Raw genomic sequence first — 17,263 nt, 5'->3', positions numbered from 1 at the left:
GCTGGAATGGGCATGTGATGGGATCTCTCTGCTTCCTGGTAACAAATGCAAGGAGAGATATTTGTCCTCCTAGGAGAAGGCATGAAATTGGCTCCAGAGTGCTGATAATCTCCCTGGAGGTTTCAAATGTTTTGGGGGGAGCACGTTGCCCGTGAACACCCCTGAAGCACCAGCAATGTCCTTGCAAATACAGCACTACTGACTGTCTGAGGCTCTCCATATTTTTCCTTGTTTGAAGCACAATGCTGCCAGGGCAGTTTGAATCCTTCCCTTGGCATCACCCTGCCTCCTGCTCTCCTGTATCCTGATCCAGAAACCCAGTGAGCTCTATCTGTGGGCTGCGGGGGAAGGGGAACATTGCTGTGGAAGTAACAACTCTTGACATTCAACTCAAGGAGTGGGAAATCTGTCACCACACCTTCTGCTAACACAGGGAGAGCTCTGGGGCTTGAATTACACCCTCCACCCTGAAAGCCAGGCTTAAGTGTCCCGCAGGAAGCTGACCTGGACTACCCCATGGGCACTGTACAGGAGGATGTCTCACTAGGCAACCATATGCTGAAGCTGATGTAGTGGTTTGTGAGACAGGCTTCTCACCAAGGAGAGTGGCAGATATATTGACTGATGTCTAACAGTAGCCAGATTTTAACTTATTAACCTTGCAGAACACTCATGAAGTCATATTTTGCTTTATTTGATGTGGTGAAGTTAGCTTTTAACTAGCACTGCTGATGCCAACTGTCTGTATATGCCAGTCTACTATTTGACCACTATTTAAAATATTCCACACTGTTCTTTTCCTATCCTAACTTGCTCATCCTTGCTCCTGTATACGATTATAAAAAGAATTTCCTTCATCTTCTGTTCATCTTTTAACTTACAAGTGCAAATATACTTACAAGGATCTGGGTCTTTCAGCACTGAAAAGGGGGGGAAAAGTGATTATTATTTACTGCTCTTCTGAAATCAGAATTAAACTGTGCCTTGCCAGGCTTGCTTAGCTGGCACTAGGAAGATTAATACACCCACATTTGGCTTACTCAAGTTACAGACTGTTTACGCTAACAATTTGGAGAAAATGACACCAGTGGTCTCCAAGAAGTGAAGTGCCAACACAACAGATTTTAAAATCTGCAAGAAATAAAAAAATTGGCCTCAGTAAGAAATGAAAGCCTTGCATGCTGGATTAATAAAGAGGAAACTGTTCACGGTATATAAAATACAATGTGTGTCCAGGACCTGCTTACTAATCCAAAGCAATACCAGAGCAAAAAAGTTTGGCTTTTTCTGCTGCTAAATATCTGGGAAAGCCAGGCACACCAGTGTATTAAAATGTTCCTTAAAAATGGCATTTCCTTGCATATATAAAGGTCTTCTTCCAATCAAATCTGCATTTAAATCCACATACTACAATTTTTTCTGCACATATTTAATTCACCTTGTATAAAGAAATTCTTGCAAGATGATGGTCTGAAAGTATATGTTTTTTACGCTTTTAGTCCTGACCTTGCATGAGGGAAGAATGGGATTTTCAAGTGTGCTTAAAAAAGTGAGGTATGTGGTTCTCTTTGTTTTTCATATTGTGGGCACAATTCTTAAAGATATCCTAAAAATGCTGGCCAGAATATTTAAAGGAGGAAAAGAGTGTCTACAGCTGCAAGCCTGACAACACACAGAATTTTTAAAGAAAGGTAAATGCACTGAAGGAACCATCAAGAGAAAAATGGCTTAACAGTTGCAACTGCAAGACAGAGTGTACTTGAGCAACCAGCATAATTATACATGCCAAGTACTCCAGTGCAGAACATTTATTTCTATATCCATGTGGGGAGGGGAACGTGTAGCAAATGATTCACCCTCACTATCTTACAGTTCTCACACCGTGTTTTCTTCTGAATTACTGTGATTGTCAAATAGCCTATGTTATTAGTATATGAAAATATGACTTCAGTAGGAGAATGTAAAGGACAATTGTAGAATTAAAGACCTACAGTAAGTTTTCACCAGGTCTCCAATGGCCCCTTTATCAATAGTATCCATATCACCGGTGTTTCAACACAATATTTATTTCTGGCACAATCTTTTTCATTTTCACTGAAAACAGCATAGGCATGCCCAACTCCTAATCTTCCAAATCAGAGGCTGAGGTGTTTCCTAAAAGAATTTCTATGTGGGGTTCTTGGAATAACTTTACTCTTTTGCAAATTCTCTCCTCAAGACCATGAAAACTGTAGGAACACGCAATAACATGCTGTAGCCCTGTTTCCCAAATTTCTGAAAGTCATGGAAATCCATGTCTCTTCCAAAAGCCACCGAAAATTTTTCAGCTGATCCAACCTGCACTGTCAGCAATTAACAGCTTGAATGTTCTCACAAACATCCACCAAAAAAGGTGGAAACTTTCTCACAAAACCCTGTGACTTCCAGCTCTATTATGGCCTCAGTCATTTCTGAAAACTGCCTTCAGTGCCCCACCACTGTGCTGACCTCAGAGCCACAGTGCAGCCCAAATTGTCCCAGCAAAGTACTGCTCACATGGAGCTACCTGGGGAAAGGGAGTCCTTAAAACAGAAAAATGAAAGCAAACAAAACCAGCTGCCTCGATTATAATGGCACAAGCTGTGATGTTTGATGAATACTATAAGGTGGTATGGGATGCTAAGTGTGGTTCCTAAAAATCTGTCTCTGATCTGAGCATGTCTAGTAAATAGCAGTAAAACACTGGCAGTATTTACAAGAGCTGTCAGAAAAGCTCAGCAGGGATATGTTGGTTGGAGTGAAGTCTTTAGCCACAGTAAAGCACCATAGGAGACAATATTTCCCCATAGTGCATTACCTATGACATGGTAATAGGTCATGACAAATGATCCTTAACAAGAAGCAGATATAAAAACATAGGTCTCAATCTCTCCCTCATGTGTTGAGGCTTTCAGGAATTTTATGGCAAGATTATTTCCAATAAACTTTAATTTGAACTTTAAAAAGAGCTGCTCTTACTAATCCTCTTCTTGCAGCCCCCGATAACTCACACTGCACGAGCGGGTGGATCTCCAGGCACTGACAGTCTGTTACTGTGACTTTACCTGCAGGAAACACTAGCAGGAAACTCTTTTATCTAAGCATATGTGGTGGATAGCCAAAGGATCTGAGGTGTGACTCTTCATGTTGGCACACCTGAGCAACGAGCAGAGTGCCCAGATGCTCTGACATCCACTGTGTGCAAGGATGACAGAAAATGGACTCTGGTTTTGTTTAGCATCATCAAAAAGAAGATACTGGATGTCGTGAACCAGCAGTAGGCATACACACCTCTCTGTTTAAACAACACCAAAGTCAAAGAGAAAACACTGAGAGAAAAACACACAGCCTCTCAATTTCAGCAGCATCTTACTACACTAAGTTGGAGAGCAGAATGAGGGCTGAATACAGAAAGAATGCAATCAAGAAGAAGTGTAACATGTTTTGGGAATGACTTAAATACAACCTGTAAGATAAAGTAAAATGAAAGTGAAATAAAATCTTTAAGTGTATTTTTATTTGGAAAAATAGGAGCCTAAAGTATTCTCTCTTCCTTTGATCTGAGTGCAGATCTTTGCATTGTAGTCTCCATTTGTTACCTTCACTAGCAAAAATAAAAATTGCTTTATTCCAATAATGGTCTGTTTGGGCTGGGCTACACTGCATGTCAAGACTCATTGATTTAGTTGCAGCTATAAATTTTGCTCAGTGTCACTGAGAACATAAATTGAAGATAATGGAAACTCTGTGGATATAACAAACATCCCAATTTATTCCACACAAGTTTAATTTCCTTGGTTGGAAACCACAGAAGCTGGTTGAGTTTACAGGACTGGGACATAATACCAATAATATGAGAGTCCAAAATATAGAAATTGAGATAAAACAAACACAGATGTCTCCCACACCGTGTTTGGGGTTTATTTTACAAGTACATGAACTCTGAACTCCAGAGGAACAATCTTATTTATCTATGTAAATACATGAGTGAGAAGGGATATTGGCAAATTTGGATGGAAGTTCTGGGGAAGAGCCTTTATAATTTGCTTCTTATGTCCCGAATTAAGTTTGCATTTTTGACCTGGCTTAGATTCATTCAAACTTTATTACTTCCATTGGGGTTTACCCTTTTCTCTTCAGTTGTCTTTCCTCCTTCCTTCCTGACCAATCTCACAGCTAGCAGGCCTCCCACACCTTCATGGCTCTTGAAGAGCTGCCTTTCAGTTCACTTATAAGACAGGCACTGTGTGCTCTCTCTAGAATCAAATTCTGACTACCAGTTGCTCTGACAGCTCTACCTGCAGTGCACATTTGGTACCTTTTGACTTTCCATCAGCCATAAGATATAGTGACAAGATGTTTGAGCAGTGAGGATGATAATGGATCAAAACAACACATGAATTCTTTGTCAGCATAATATGAAAGCAAGAGTGATATTACCCTACACTGTCACTTTTATGAGTAAGAACTCATTACTCCCACAGACTTCCTTGCTTGATTATGGGTGCCACATTTTTGAAAGACAGACAAATTGAAAACAATTTAGAGATAGTAAAGTATCAATAAAGAGTAAAATAAGATTGTACAAGGAAAAAAATCAGAGTTGGGCATGTCTGGTCAGGAAATTAGTTGATCAAAATATAATTTCTACATTAAGCATGTTACAGTCATGGTTGATTAATTTAGAGAGGAAGATAAGAAACCAAAGCTTCAAGCAGAGAGGGAAAATGTAACCTCAATATTAGGGAAAACTTCCCAGTAGAAAGCAAATTTGACAAAGGATAAACTTCCAGGAAAGACTGCATAATATCTATCATTGCAGAAGCTCAAGGTCAGATGAGAGACCCTGATCTATTTAATATCAGTTAAGGAGAACTGAATCATACCTGCAATTTAGGAGGATGACCCAAACCCCAGTCTTCTACCTAAAGGTTCTCATCAATAATCCTTACAAGTAACATATTTTAAGCTTTTGTCCTAATGTCAGCCACAAGCTCTGTTTAACATAGGATTAAGTATTAGGATCTGTAAGGCATAAGAAATTAGAATTTTCTCTCTATAGGTGTGCAAGAACCTGTGACATTCCAATAAATAGAAAACTCCTAAACACTTAAAAAGAACATGCAGCAGTTAATGGACAGGACCAACAGCAATTTGTGAAGTTGCTTAATGGTGTTTAACTACAGACAGCCTTGTTAATAGATCACACCTAACCATCTCCTGAGCTTTTATAAAATGCAGATGCCTGGAAGAGCATTATACATGCTGGTGGTGCTCTCCTTTACCTTCCCAGCCCTGTGCATCTGGCATTAAGTTTTGTGTTATTTGGATGAAATCGCTGCTCTGTCTTTCCTTATCACACCAGCTGCCTACCTGGATCATATTTGGTTTACTGCTGGGATTCTGTCCTCCTTCAGAAGGTAATAATTCTCCTCCCAAATATTTTTTCCTTGTTAATTATTGCCTGACTTTAATGGACTTACAGGAAAAAGATAATAGTGTCTCCATGCATGACTTCAAGTTTTCTGATTCTCCTTGAGCTTTGTGATCTATGTTGTGTGTTGCTGTCACACTTCTGAGTTTCAGACAAACTTTTTAAAAGAGGAATAGAGAGAAATGTGCTCCCATTGAAGTAAAACACATAGATAAAAATGTGATGCCACCATTTAAATACATGTAACGACTTAGAAGCACACAGCAGAGGAACTGTTTAATAGCTTTTGCATAAATCATTGACAGGGTTGCAGATATCTCAGATAATGTTACCTCTGTGCATTGAAGGCTTGTTTACAAAAAAAAAAAAAAAAGCTAATGTGAACCAGCTGGGCTCTGCTTCCATTTAAACTGCTGTGAACTTTTAGCTCATTAGCACAAAGTCTTCCTAGCCCTGAGGTTTATCTCTCTACCTCTTTCTGGGAAAGGAGAAGTCTGGCCCATCAAGTTAAAGGAAAAGGCCATATATATCCTGAATGCTGAATAATGCTGTCCTAGTGTCCTTTCTTGCCATCATGGAAAACAAGTTTCTGTCTAGCTTTTTGTTTTATATAGGCTTGAAACCCTGAGTCATACCACAAATGGTGCTTCAGGTCTGTGAAGTAACAGCCAGCTACAGCAGAGTGGAAAATAAATCCTGTAAGGACAGGAGAGAATCACAAAATGTGAATGCCCCAAAGATGTATAGGTCCCCTTCCACTGAATCCTCTTGACCTTTTGAATGAAGATAGGAAGAGCAGGTGCAAGACAGGTGATGCTGAGATTTGTGATGAAGAGGAATGAATGTGGATTTTCCTAATCAGGTGGCTGTGTATTTCAGCTGCAGAGATTGTTACGAACAAGCTGTTAAAGGTTATGCAAAGACTTAACAAGGGGTAAATATTTTGTGCTGAAGGAAGCATTTTTAGATTGCAAATGAATGGTTTGAATCCAAGTTGTGGTGTTGTACATCATTTGCTCAGCCTTGTTGCTCCTCCAGCTCTCCTCCTTCCCTTTTGGTGTTCAACTATCTTGTACATAATGCTGTGTCAGAGCTCAGGGCTGTGGTATACAGGACATCTAGTTCTTTGCTAGATGTACTTCTACATGCTGCACACCTGTAGAAGTACATCTATAAGTAAGGTAAAAACTTAGTGAGGTAGCAATAGTATGCAAACACAAGGCTCAGACTATTCTATTTCCTCTCCAGAGAGAAAAAGGCATTTTCTCTTCAAAGCTCTCAGAAATTTTCTGTTGGGTTTATAGGCTGAGATCTTTTCTTTTCTAATGCACTTTTATGAACTCCAAGGTCAAATCATGCAGGCTGAATTAGATAACAGTGTCTAGAGAAAGGATGACTCAGTTTATTTGGGTGGCACAATATGAGCAGCTCACAGTCCCAAGAGTTTCTCCCAGCATGTCAGGGATTTGCAGGTGATATTTCTGGTTGTCTATTTCCTCTTGTAGCTTTTCATACTGTAAAAAAAAATCAAAATTCTAAGTCATATTCACCTGGTTTATTAGGGAATAATTTGTGAGATTTCAAGGAGTTGTGTATTACAAAGGGGAGAGGTTTCTGTGTTCTGGAGATTTAGGATTTATTTACTGTTGAATATTTTATGTACATATTTGACACATAACCGAATTTTTTAACAGTCTCATAGCATCTTTTGAGGTGTGTGTGATGGAGACCTTGGAATGGTCTCAGAGGTGGTGCCAGGTTGCAGGGTGGATTGTACCTGGTTGGGCTGAAGAGCAATAAAGGGCTGCAGGTGCTTGAAGCATTCTGAAATTGTATGGTGCTACTTTTTGAATGGTGAGCATCTCAACTGTGATGTCTGTTGTGAAAAATAAGCACATCAACTACATTTGCTCTAAGTTATGTCTCCTTAAAAAAGTTTTTAATCTGCATTAAGAGTGTCTAAAGTGTTTTATTCCCTTTTAGGAGGTAGACATGAGATTTTTGGTGTTTTTTGTGGCTCACTGTTGCTAAATGTAGATCAGAATTCAGCTGCCTTCTTGCTCAGGACAACCTGCAACTTTTTTTCTGCTGAACCTAATGTAATTGTAGAAGCTTGCTGACATTTTTGTTAGGAGACAAGCATCCCAATAAATAATCTGAAGAGTTGCTCTATGATAGACTGAGTCACTGTTTTCTGAAATAGGCCAAAGATCATCTAATTTATATGCCTGATCTTCTATCTAGATGTCTCTAAAACCCTTTAAAACTTAAACTGAAAGAGAAAATATCCCTGATCTTGTCTCAGTTCTGAGCAAAGAGGTTTGATTCCTGGAATTGGTTGTGCCATTAAAAAGAGTATGTGATATTTTTTATGATGGGATCAGAAGATGTGAAAGAGGGCGGGGGGATAGGGCAGAAGTTTTTTGTCACTTTTTTTTAAATCAAGAAATGCACATCTGTTGAGTTGTAGTCACAAGTTATCTAGCCATGAAAAGAGAAAGCCTGGTAATTGAATAGTTTGTTTTTTTTTTTTAACAGTTTATCAATGAGACTTCAAATCCCCTTTTCCACTACTGACAGTATTTTTCCTTGTGCCTGCAGCATGGTTTCCCTTGTGAGTTAGAGCCTCAGCCTGCCTTAAAGTTTTTCTGAGTCATCAGTTACACATTCTCTATCTCATATATTTATTGTTGCCCTGTGACTACCCTTGTCTAAAAAGGTTTTAGAATTAGATTTTTGCCAAAGGAAACTTTCATTAAAATTTCTCTGGACCCTTTCCTCAGAAACTTCTTTAGCCTGTCCTGCATTTCCTGCAGGAGCTTCTGTGACCTTGATAGCTTTATCATGAGGGATTACTGGTTTGGTTGGTTTTCTTTAAAAAACCACGACAACCTGCAAGTTTCACAAGCTTTGGAAGTTTTGTGTGTTTAAAAGACACAAATAGTCTGCTGTGGTTGTGATATTCAAGGCTCTTTCCACAACAGCCAGTTCACATCCTGCACATCTGACTCTCATAGGGGTTTTCTAAATTTAGATATATTTTTCTTATTTTGGAGTTGAAACCTATAAAATAAAGAAGTGTCCATTTTCTCATATTAATCAGCTCTGTTGTGCTTTGTCTTTCTCTTGAAGAATTTACTTGTCCCTTTTATTTCCTTGCTGCTTGTTTGTTTTTTAGGAATGCTAATTGGAAATGTCTTTTCGTGTACTTTGAAAAAAATATTTTGCTTATAAAATTGTAAAAATCAAACTGAAAGAACTATTACCATGAAATCAGCAGGTTTTGCAGCATTAAAATGGGTGTGCTACATTACCAGGCATTTATGCAGTGATATTTTATTGCTTCCTGGATCTTCCATGGAAAACTTTAGTCCTTTTCTGGCAAGCAATTTTCACAGTTTTAGGTAATTTTGAGGGTGTTGTTCAAGTTACAGAAAAACCTGCACTTTTTTGAACTCTTTAGAAGGTAATAAGAGAACTGAATTTTCACTTCCTGAAGAAAGTCAAAAAACCTGATAGACAAGAGCTTTGAGTGATGATGGCTGTCCTATCAGTTTGACTTTATAGCTTTCTGATTTCTGCAGTGTGGTCAACTTTTCTCTATAGGAAACACGGAGGGATGAAGCTTCTACAATTCTGTTCACTTTAAATCCTAATTAAAGGAAATAAATATATCACACAGCACCTAAGAAAGCCAGCTGAGGAACAGCTATTATAAAATGTGCATGAAATATAAGAAAACCCAGGAATTTAATGCCTAATAGAAGTAAGAAAACCTCTAGCTCTTGTTTTGTCCATTTTCTTACTACAGAAATGAAACAAAATGGATTTACTAGAACATGTGTCTGATGTATTTGCAATCAAAACCTAGGAACTCATCTCTTGGAAAAAAAAAAATAAATAAAAGGGAGGTGGGGAGAAATCTCTGCTAAACCACTGTTTTAGTGTGATACCTGTCAGCTCTGTGGCTCTTCTGTGCTTCTTTTTTTCCTTGACTTACTGAAGAAATGGATGCTCCATGATGGTTCATTCCTTGTGCTGGCAACACAAACTTTTTATGTAACTTAAACAAGCACTCTTTCTGTGTTTTCACAGGGGTAAGGTTTGCCTCAAGGCTTATAAACCAAATTGATATCTCTCTCCCTTGCAAAATGAGCTGTAGTTTTAAAATTGGATTTGTTTTACTCATGTGGTTAAAAATGTCATTCTCAAAACTTGAACAGATAAACTGTGTTTAAAATAAATTGCAAATACAGAAAACATAAACTAAATTAAATGTACTATCCACTTTACCTGTGAATACAATAGTCCTCTGGAAACTAGTTATTTTAAAATCTAGGTTAGGATTATGTTAGATTTTCTTCACTAAAATTGTCCAGGTAATGCTTCTGAATAGAACTGGTGTCCAATTATGAAGCAGCCTATGGCAATTTGCATCATGGAAGTCAAAACATTTATAATCTGTAAGAAGGAAATGAGAAAAATATCATGGGTTTCTTCTTAAATACTGAATTTTGAAGTATGTACCATTAGCACTTTCCAAAACTGCAAAGTAGAATAAAAAAAAGTTTTAAACAAACTGATTTATTATGCCAACAATACATCTGACCTAGTTTTAGAATATTTCCTTTTTTTTTTTTTTAAGTAGTTCTGCACTGTCAGAACACCAGCACAAGCCAGTAAAATGATTAAAGCATTCTCTCTAAATTTCAGAGGATGATGGAAGTATAGCACAGCTGTGATGGACAGGAATGATTTGTACCAGCTGTGATAAGCTTGATGTGAAACTGGCAGGCCACACTTTCACTGGTTGAAATAAACCCAAAAAAGATCTTTGACAATACTAGTGTGGTCCTGAATGAGAGAAAAGGATGCTTTTTCACATCTTTGTAAAAAAGGAGAATATTTTCTATTAAAACTAGCAAAGAAATGTGGTATCTAAAAAAAAAAAAAAAACCAAAAAAAAACAAACACAAAACTTTGGCATCGAGTCTTTAAAAATTAAGATTCCTTTCCTTCATGCCATGCAGACATTTTATACACTGAGAAAAATATCTTTCCTGTTATTGGCAGAGCTGCTGTACTGTGTAACACCATCTTTTAATTCCTTCTGGTCCTCTTGGTAAGCTTAGACCTCTTTTTGTGAGGGGTCCAGAATGCAGTGTGAACAAAAGTGTGCACGATAATCTCATGAGAAAATGAAACTGAGGCTGAACTAAAACAGATTATTGGTGTTTGTATTGCTTTGTATGTTTAGTGCAACCTTAAGCAGTTAATACTAAAATACTTCCCCTGAATTTCAGTGATAGTTTGCATCTGTGTTACATTCTTTAAAAATTGATTTGTTCAGTTGCATAAGCAGTCGAGGCATGGACTAGCAAAATAAATAACCAGGGATATATGTTCCACAGACGTTTTTTTCCCCTTGAAGTGAGTTAATTGAAAACAGTATACAGGTATTGACTGGGACACCTGGCCACTATATGTTTTAACAGAACCCATAAAACCAATCACGATTAAGTTGAATAGATCAATATGAAATTTACTAAAGCTCTGTTAAACTTTAAGTAGTTAAAATCAATAGATAACCTACAGCAAACAGATACAGAGTGGCCCTTGACTGCCAACAGAGTTAAGCATCTCCTTGTAAAGAGGTGGGTGGTGGTGGTGGTGGAATAGAAAGCTCTTGTATTTCAGCAGAATTTTCAGTGTCTTTGCTGTTCTGGGAGTTCCTCTTAGGAAGAAATGCTTTTGGGAACTACTATGCTGACCTGGTTTGACAACAGAACCATATGCAGAGCTGTGGGCACCATCTCCATTTTTGGTTCAACCCCAAATGTTTCTTCCTGCCCACTACTTGGTGTTCACAGGTGTACAGGTCATTTCACACTGTGGCTGCAGGTCTCTGCTCAGCTCCACCAGGCCTCGCTTCTGGGTCCTTAGGCTGAATCCCAAAGTGAATTTCCCACCAGAATTTGAGAAGATTGTAGCTTGGATTTGACCTAAAGCACATATCTATAATTAGTGCTTTTGGGTTGTTTTTTTTTTTTTTTTTTGGGTTTTTTTTTTTTTTTTTTTTGTGCTTTGGGGTTTTTTAAATTTGTTTTGTGTGGGTTTTTTGGTTAGTTTTTGTTGGTTTGCTATTGGTTTTGGGGTTTTTAAAATTGGTATCAATATTTATTTCCAGACTTTTTTTTAATACCTAAAGCCTTAAACACTTGGAAATGCTCATAGAATAAATAAAGAACTAGTGGAGTTGCACTTCTTTGTATATTGCCAGCTGCTCTACCTGGGCAGTTGGGAAAGGTGCTGTGTGCCCATACCTAGTTTTAGACGAGGGTGGATGCCTGCAACACTGCATGTTCCATCCCAGGATTTTCTGTGATCTGCAAAGAACATTCTGAACCCTGTGCTGCCACTATTACACCAGTGCTGGAGCCAGACCTCCTTAGTTTTTGGTTGGGTTGGTATAAAAGTCTTGCAAGAGTTTCCTTCATAGGTTACAGACTGAATATGTCCATACTAGCAATTTAGGTTTACACTGATTAAAGCCATAAATCATTACTTGTGATTATTGTGATTCCATAATCACAAATGCTGTCTTGGTTGTTTTTTTTTTTTCTTCAGCATTAGTATTTTCTAGGTTTCTAGATGTCTGTTGGTTAAGAAACTGCCAAGCAACTAGTTCTGTAATTCTAAAAAGGTAGGCTTGGCCTAAAGCAATAAATATTGGAGTCCCTGGTTCTAAAATTTATTCAGTGTTGGTGAACCCTCTGATCTTCATGGAGACCTGCATGTTTCCCTGCAGATACTGGTCTGTGTCCAGGTTAAAGGGATTAAAATAATACTGAGGCCTTGGCTGGATCTGTACAACACAGAAGGAAAATGGGAAGGCAAGAAATATAATGCCTGAAATAGGTACAGTGATGATTCTGTTCATCACTGAGGAACATCTAGCTCCAGTTGGATGAAATAATGCATTCAGAGAATTGACTACTTAAGAGCCCTAGAAGGGTAATTCAGATTATCACAGCCAAACCAAGGGTGCAGTGCTCCTGCTTGGTGTAATTTGCCATGCTGAATAGCTTCATAATTCAAGGAAATACTATGTGTAAGAATGAAGGTAATTTCACTTGGGGTTTCACTTGGGGCCAGCAACATTCTATGGGTTATTTTTCCTCTTAATGCTAGGTGAGTGAAGTTAAGGATACATGCTGTCTTATACCCTGCTGGAAAAGATGGGTTTGCATAATTTCTTAGTCATCTATCCAGAGCTTCTTTCCCAGCACGTCCCTAGAGATGTACACATTGGTAACACAAATACTGTTCTTTCATGTTGTAGAGCTGAATGCAGCACAAACCTTTCAACAATGAAGATACCATTGGTTGTAACAAAGCAATAGGACCATTCTTTCTCCCTCAGTGTTGGGTGTCTTACAGTAACTGAGAGAGAAATTCTTATTCCCAGATGTGTATTAAATCTTTATTATAAAACCATTTTTTCTGGTTAGTTACAATTTAGCTCTAAAACAAAGCTCTGACACTAATCACTTTAACAAATTCTTTTTCTAGGGCTTGAGTCAATTCCCTTTGAAGTCAGTGGAAGTCTTTGAATTTACTGAGAGTTAGTAGAGGCCCCTACATTATAAGCAGCACTTGGTTGATTGGATTAAAAAGAAAAAAAAACCCAACACTTATAGTAACTGCACTTACACACAGCACTAAAACTTTCAAATAACAGCCTTCTAATAAAATCTAATTTCTAAAACATGTGAGCCTAATTATTATTCATCTGTGCTTGCATGCTCTGCTACCTCTTGCAAGGCTTTCTGCCTCATATATCATGTTGTAATTAGTAAAGTGGGAAAACACATTCTTCTCTTCTTCAAAGAAAAAATCACACTTTAATCTTAAGTACATCATAATTGGCAAGAGAAAAAAAGAATGGGGGATGTATCTGAAGAGTTCCTCAAGGATTTTTGCATGGCCTATCTTTTTATTAGGGAATTATTGCTGTATAGCTTTTATGTCTTTATTATTACTGGCTAGAAAAAATAAGGGAAGAGAGTCACAAAGGAAGAAGCATTTGGACCATTATGAGGAAGCATCAAACAATGAAGAAACACCCTGTATTGCAAAAACCTTCTCTCCTTCCCTTTTTGGAGCAAAACCCTGAAAGTTGTTCTAAAATAGTAATGTTACGTATCTTACTTATAGGACTTAGAGAGCCATCAGGCTGAGGTAGCAGCCTATGGCTTTTGGAACCCTGCAGAACAGAAAAAAATATTTTTCTAAATTATAATTCAGATGGTGAGGCTGCATAGTGGTCCATGGGCTATTCTGAGAGTATGTAGAAGTCCAGTGGTCTAATATTTGGGAATTCCTGGTTAAAATTCCTTGCTTCTTTGTGAAAACAGCCTGTAAGAAAAAAATTAAATACAGATTTTTTCAGCAATGAAACTGGGGAATGAACAAATCTCCCTCTGTAATAAGCTTGAATATGGTCAGTTATTCAAATAGATAAATCATTTGGGGCTACAATTTGATGTTGTTAATTTCTCTTTCAGTACTGTAAAATGATCAATGATCTAAGAAATATTCAGCTGGGCTAAATATTTAACAATAAGAGCACTGGGGATATATATTTTTAAATAGTGTGAAATGAATGAAAGGCTAAAAATTACCAAAATGGGAGTCAAGAATGATAGAGTATTCTTCCCTGGAGTCAGTTTATTGAGGATCCAAGAATACTTTAAGCAAACTTTGTCTGAAGCTGAGAAACTCTTTAAGCATTATAATGTACTATTTAGAAAAAATAGGCCTAGGAGCCTGGCTTACAATCAGTGTTTTGTTTCAAGTATCTTGCCCAAACTTAAAGTAGTCTCAGATAAAAGCAACATTTCACAATTTTTTGTCTTCTCCTTCCATCATATCAAATCCTGGAACCCAAAGGTTATGGTGTAATGCAAAATAGTACCTATTTGTGGTTACTGAAGTTTATTCTGGGCTTTTGCAAAGCTCAAACTGCAACAGAGACAGCTGAATGTATCTTTAGCTATAAAATGAACTGCATTTTCCACATCACAGTTACATGAAAAAGGCCCCAGTTTAGACTTCAATTTCTCTATATTTTAGAGAAAGTCAGCAATTATAGCAAACTTCCATCCCCTATTGGTCTGGCAGAGTGTTCTCGAACTTTTAATCTTCCACCATCTTTAAATAAAAAATAAAATAAAACTTACATTTGCAGTCAGGCTCTGGAAATAAGCCAGTTTCCATTTAAACAGTCTATGGAGCAGAAAGAACTGGGCAGAAACTTTCCCAGAGGAAAAGCTTCAGCAGATGAGTCCCAAGGAATTGGCTTGCTCATCCTCTGCATGTTTAGTGGTTCTGTATCATAGTCACGACACTGCGTTTTTAGGGTTGACTTCTCTGCACTGGGATTAGAATAAGTTTTTGTAAATGATTTGTTTAGGCATCATGACTTTGGGTAAGCTGCTCAAGTGTTGTGCAGCCTGTGTGGAAGTGGTGGGTGACATTTGTCTGTACCAGAGGGCACTCTGCTCTGAAGGAGTTAGGATATGGCAGCTATTGGCTGTGCACTGAGGCTGACAGCAAACCCATCTGCCTGACCCCTGAATTATCAGTGCTCTCTTTTGTCTGGGCTCCTTTAGCTGCACTGAGCAGAGTAACTCGTGTTTGATGAAAGATATGTGGGTGCTTTGCGAAGCAGTAGGCTGGAGCTTGTTCTCCCCATGCTTTGAAATTGTTGTAGGTGAGTCTGCCTCACAGGAACAGGGGGCCAAGATGTGCTTTAGCAGCAGGTAGTGTGGGGGTGACCTGTGTGCTCTCCAGAGGGTGGTGGGCACTGCAGGGTCTCCAGGCATTTCCCCTGAGCAGCCCAGTTCTGCCTGACAGTGATGAAATGAGAAGGAGGGAAGTAATGTCTCCTTGGAATTTGTTCCAATGGTTGACCAATTTTCAAACATCTTGGTTCAAATACAAATTTGTTGAGTATCATCTTTCAGGTATTAGCAGAACCACCACCTAAACCTCTGTTTTTTCCCTGCAAAGGAGATAAGATTTTTATGAAGCCATGTCTTATGCTACTTTCTGATAGTATATACTGATAGAGGTCTTTCACTAAATTATGTGTTTTCTGGTCTTTCAGTATTTTTTTCCTTCTTTGTCCTTCTACATTTTTCATGCTTTTTTTAGAACTGAAGAAAGAATTTTAGATCAGGAAATTCAAGTTTTCTGGTTATAATTCAAGGTACACTATGTACTAGAGTCAGAAATGAAGCTGCCAGAAAATAAACATAAGAAGGTATACTTGAAAGTATGGAACACATTTTTTCCTGCCTTACTCTTTGCTATCTTCATGATAGGTAACTTGCTTGGATCATATATCCATTGTCCAAATGCTAAATTATACTGCTGCACACACAGCTTTTAGTTCTTGGCTCAGTGAATCTTGGTTACCAGGCTTACCCTTTTAACAAAACAAGTCTTGTTGCATATGAACATCTTCGTTCAGTAAAATAAAATGAGTCAGTAAGTTTTAGCTCATTAGGCAAAATGATGCATAAATGAATAAAAATGCCCCTATTTGCTGCTATAAATATGTTTGGGAGAGTAAATGTTAAATTGGATCTAACATTTAATAACAGTAACATCATTTTTTTAACCTTACAGTATAAACGTATTGATAGACAAAATGAGCAACTTGGATTTTAGTCCATTGTGGGGTGTAGAAAGGTAAAGCAATGTCAACAATGTACAAAGGCTACAAATATGCAGATGATATCCAGATCCTCTGCTTCAAAAACACAAGGTACTTTCCAGCAGTCTACAGGACATAACTTTTCCTAGATAATTAAAACATTTTGAAATATTTTCCAGAAAGTAAATGAACCCCAAGCTGAATTCCTCACTCATCTGGCTTGAATCTCTCTTTTCAGAATGTTTTATAGGTTTACAACCACTGTAAATCTACCAGTATTGTTTAGGTTAACACTGTGATGGTTCCAGCTTCTTGGGGCTTCTCCAAGTGGGTTTCAAACAGTGTCAGAATTCAACAGTCCTGGCATGCAAACCTGGAAAGCCTTGAAAATGGCATTTAAGATCAGATGGGGCAGTGGGTATGGATGGCCTTGACCTGACCATGGATGCAGAGGGAAAACCTAGATTCTTGGTAACTTTTTTACTGGAGTACAGGCTTATTGAATGGAGTTTTCCTAGCAGTGAGTATGGATGTTATTTTTGTATTAGGGAAATGTTCAAGTTTCATCAGATATTGATTCCCTACCCAGTGCTGTGAGCCCAAAGAGTACAGAAACTGGAGCTGTTATGAGTCCAGCCCTTCAGCTTCACAACTTTGTCAGTGGTATTTCAGACAATTTCTAGATTACAAGAGTTATCATGAAAGGGATTTGAAAGCTACAAAACAGTTCAGCACCCGTGCTATTGATTTGATTAGAGTTAATTTGTCCCAGATAAAAAAAAAAAAAAAAAAAAACCAAAAAAACCAAAATCCAGCAAATATTTGGGAATTGAAACAAATATTAACATAAATTGTAAAGGCATGCTAATTTCCTCCAGGGGTCATAGACACTATAGATCTGTCATAGTGCAAGTCCTTTCCTAGAGTTGATAAGAAATGACCAAAATGCTATCATTGTGTGAAAGTAGCATATATATTGTTAAATGATTCTATTTTTTTTAGGGATGGAGAACTTTCCTGTAACGTGATAACACAGAAATGTCACTGAACTCATAATAAAGCTCAGTGATCTTCACTTAAATCTTGAC

The 17,263-nt window shown here is 37.9% G+C and overlaps 1 protein-coding gene across 2 annotated transcripts in view; it reads left to right on the top strand.

Moving 5' to 3' along the window:
• Positions 1–17,263, top strand: part of CHMP5 (charged multivesicular body protein 5) — a 905,521-nt gene that overhangs the window by 600,213 nt on the left and 288,045 nt on the right. The window lies entirely within an intron of this gene.

Source organism: Serinus canaria, chromosome 2, assembly GCF_022539315.1.
Source record: "Serinus canaria isolate serCan28SL12 chromosome 2, serCan2020, whole genome shotgun sequence".
NCBI classification, from domain to species: Eukaryota; Metazoa; Chordata; class Aves; order Passeriformes; family Fringillidae; genus Serinus; species Serinus canaria.
This window is presented reverse-complemented; position numbering and strand designations above follow the sequence as displayed.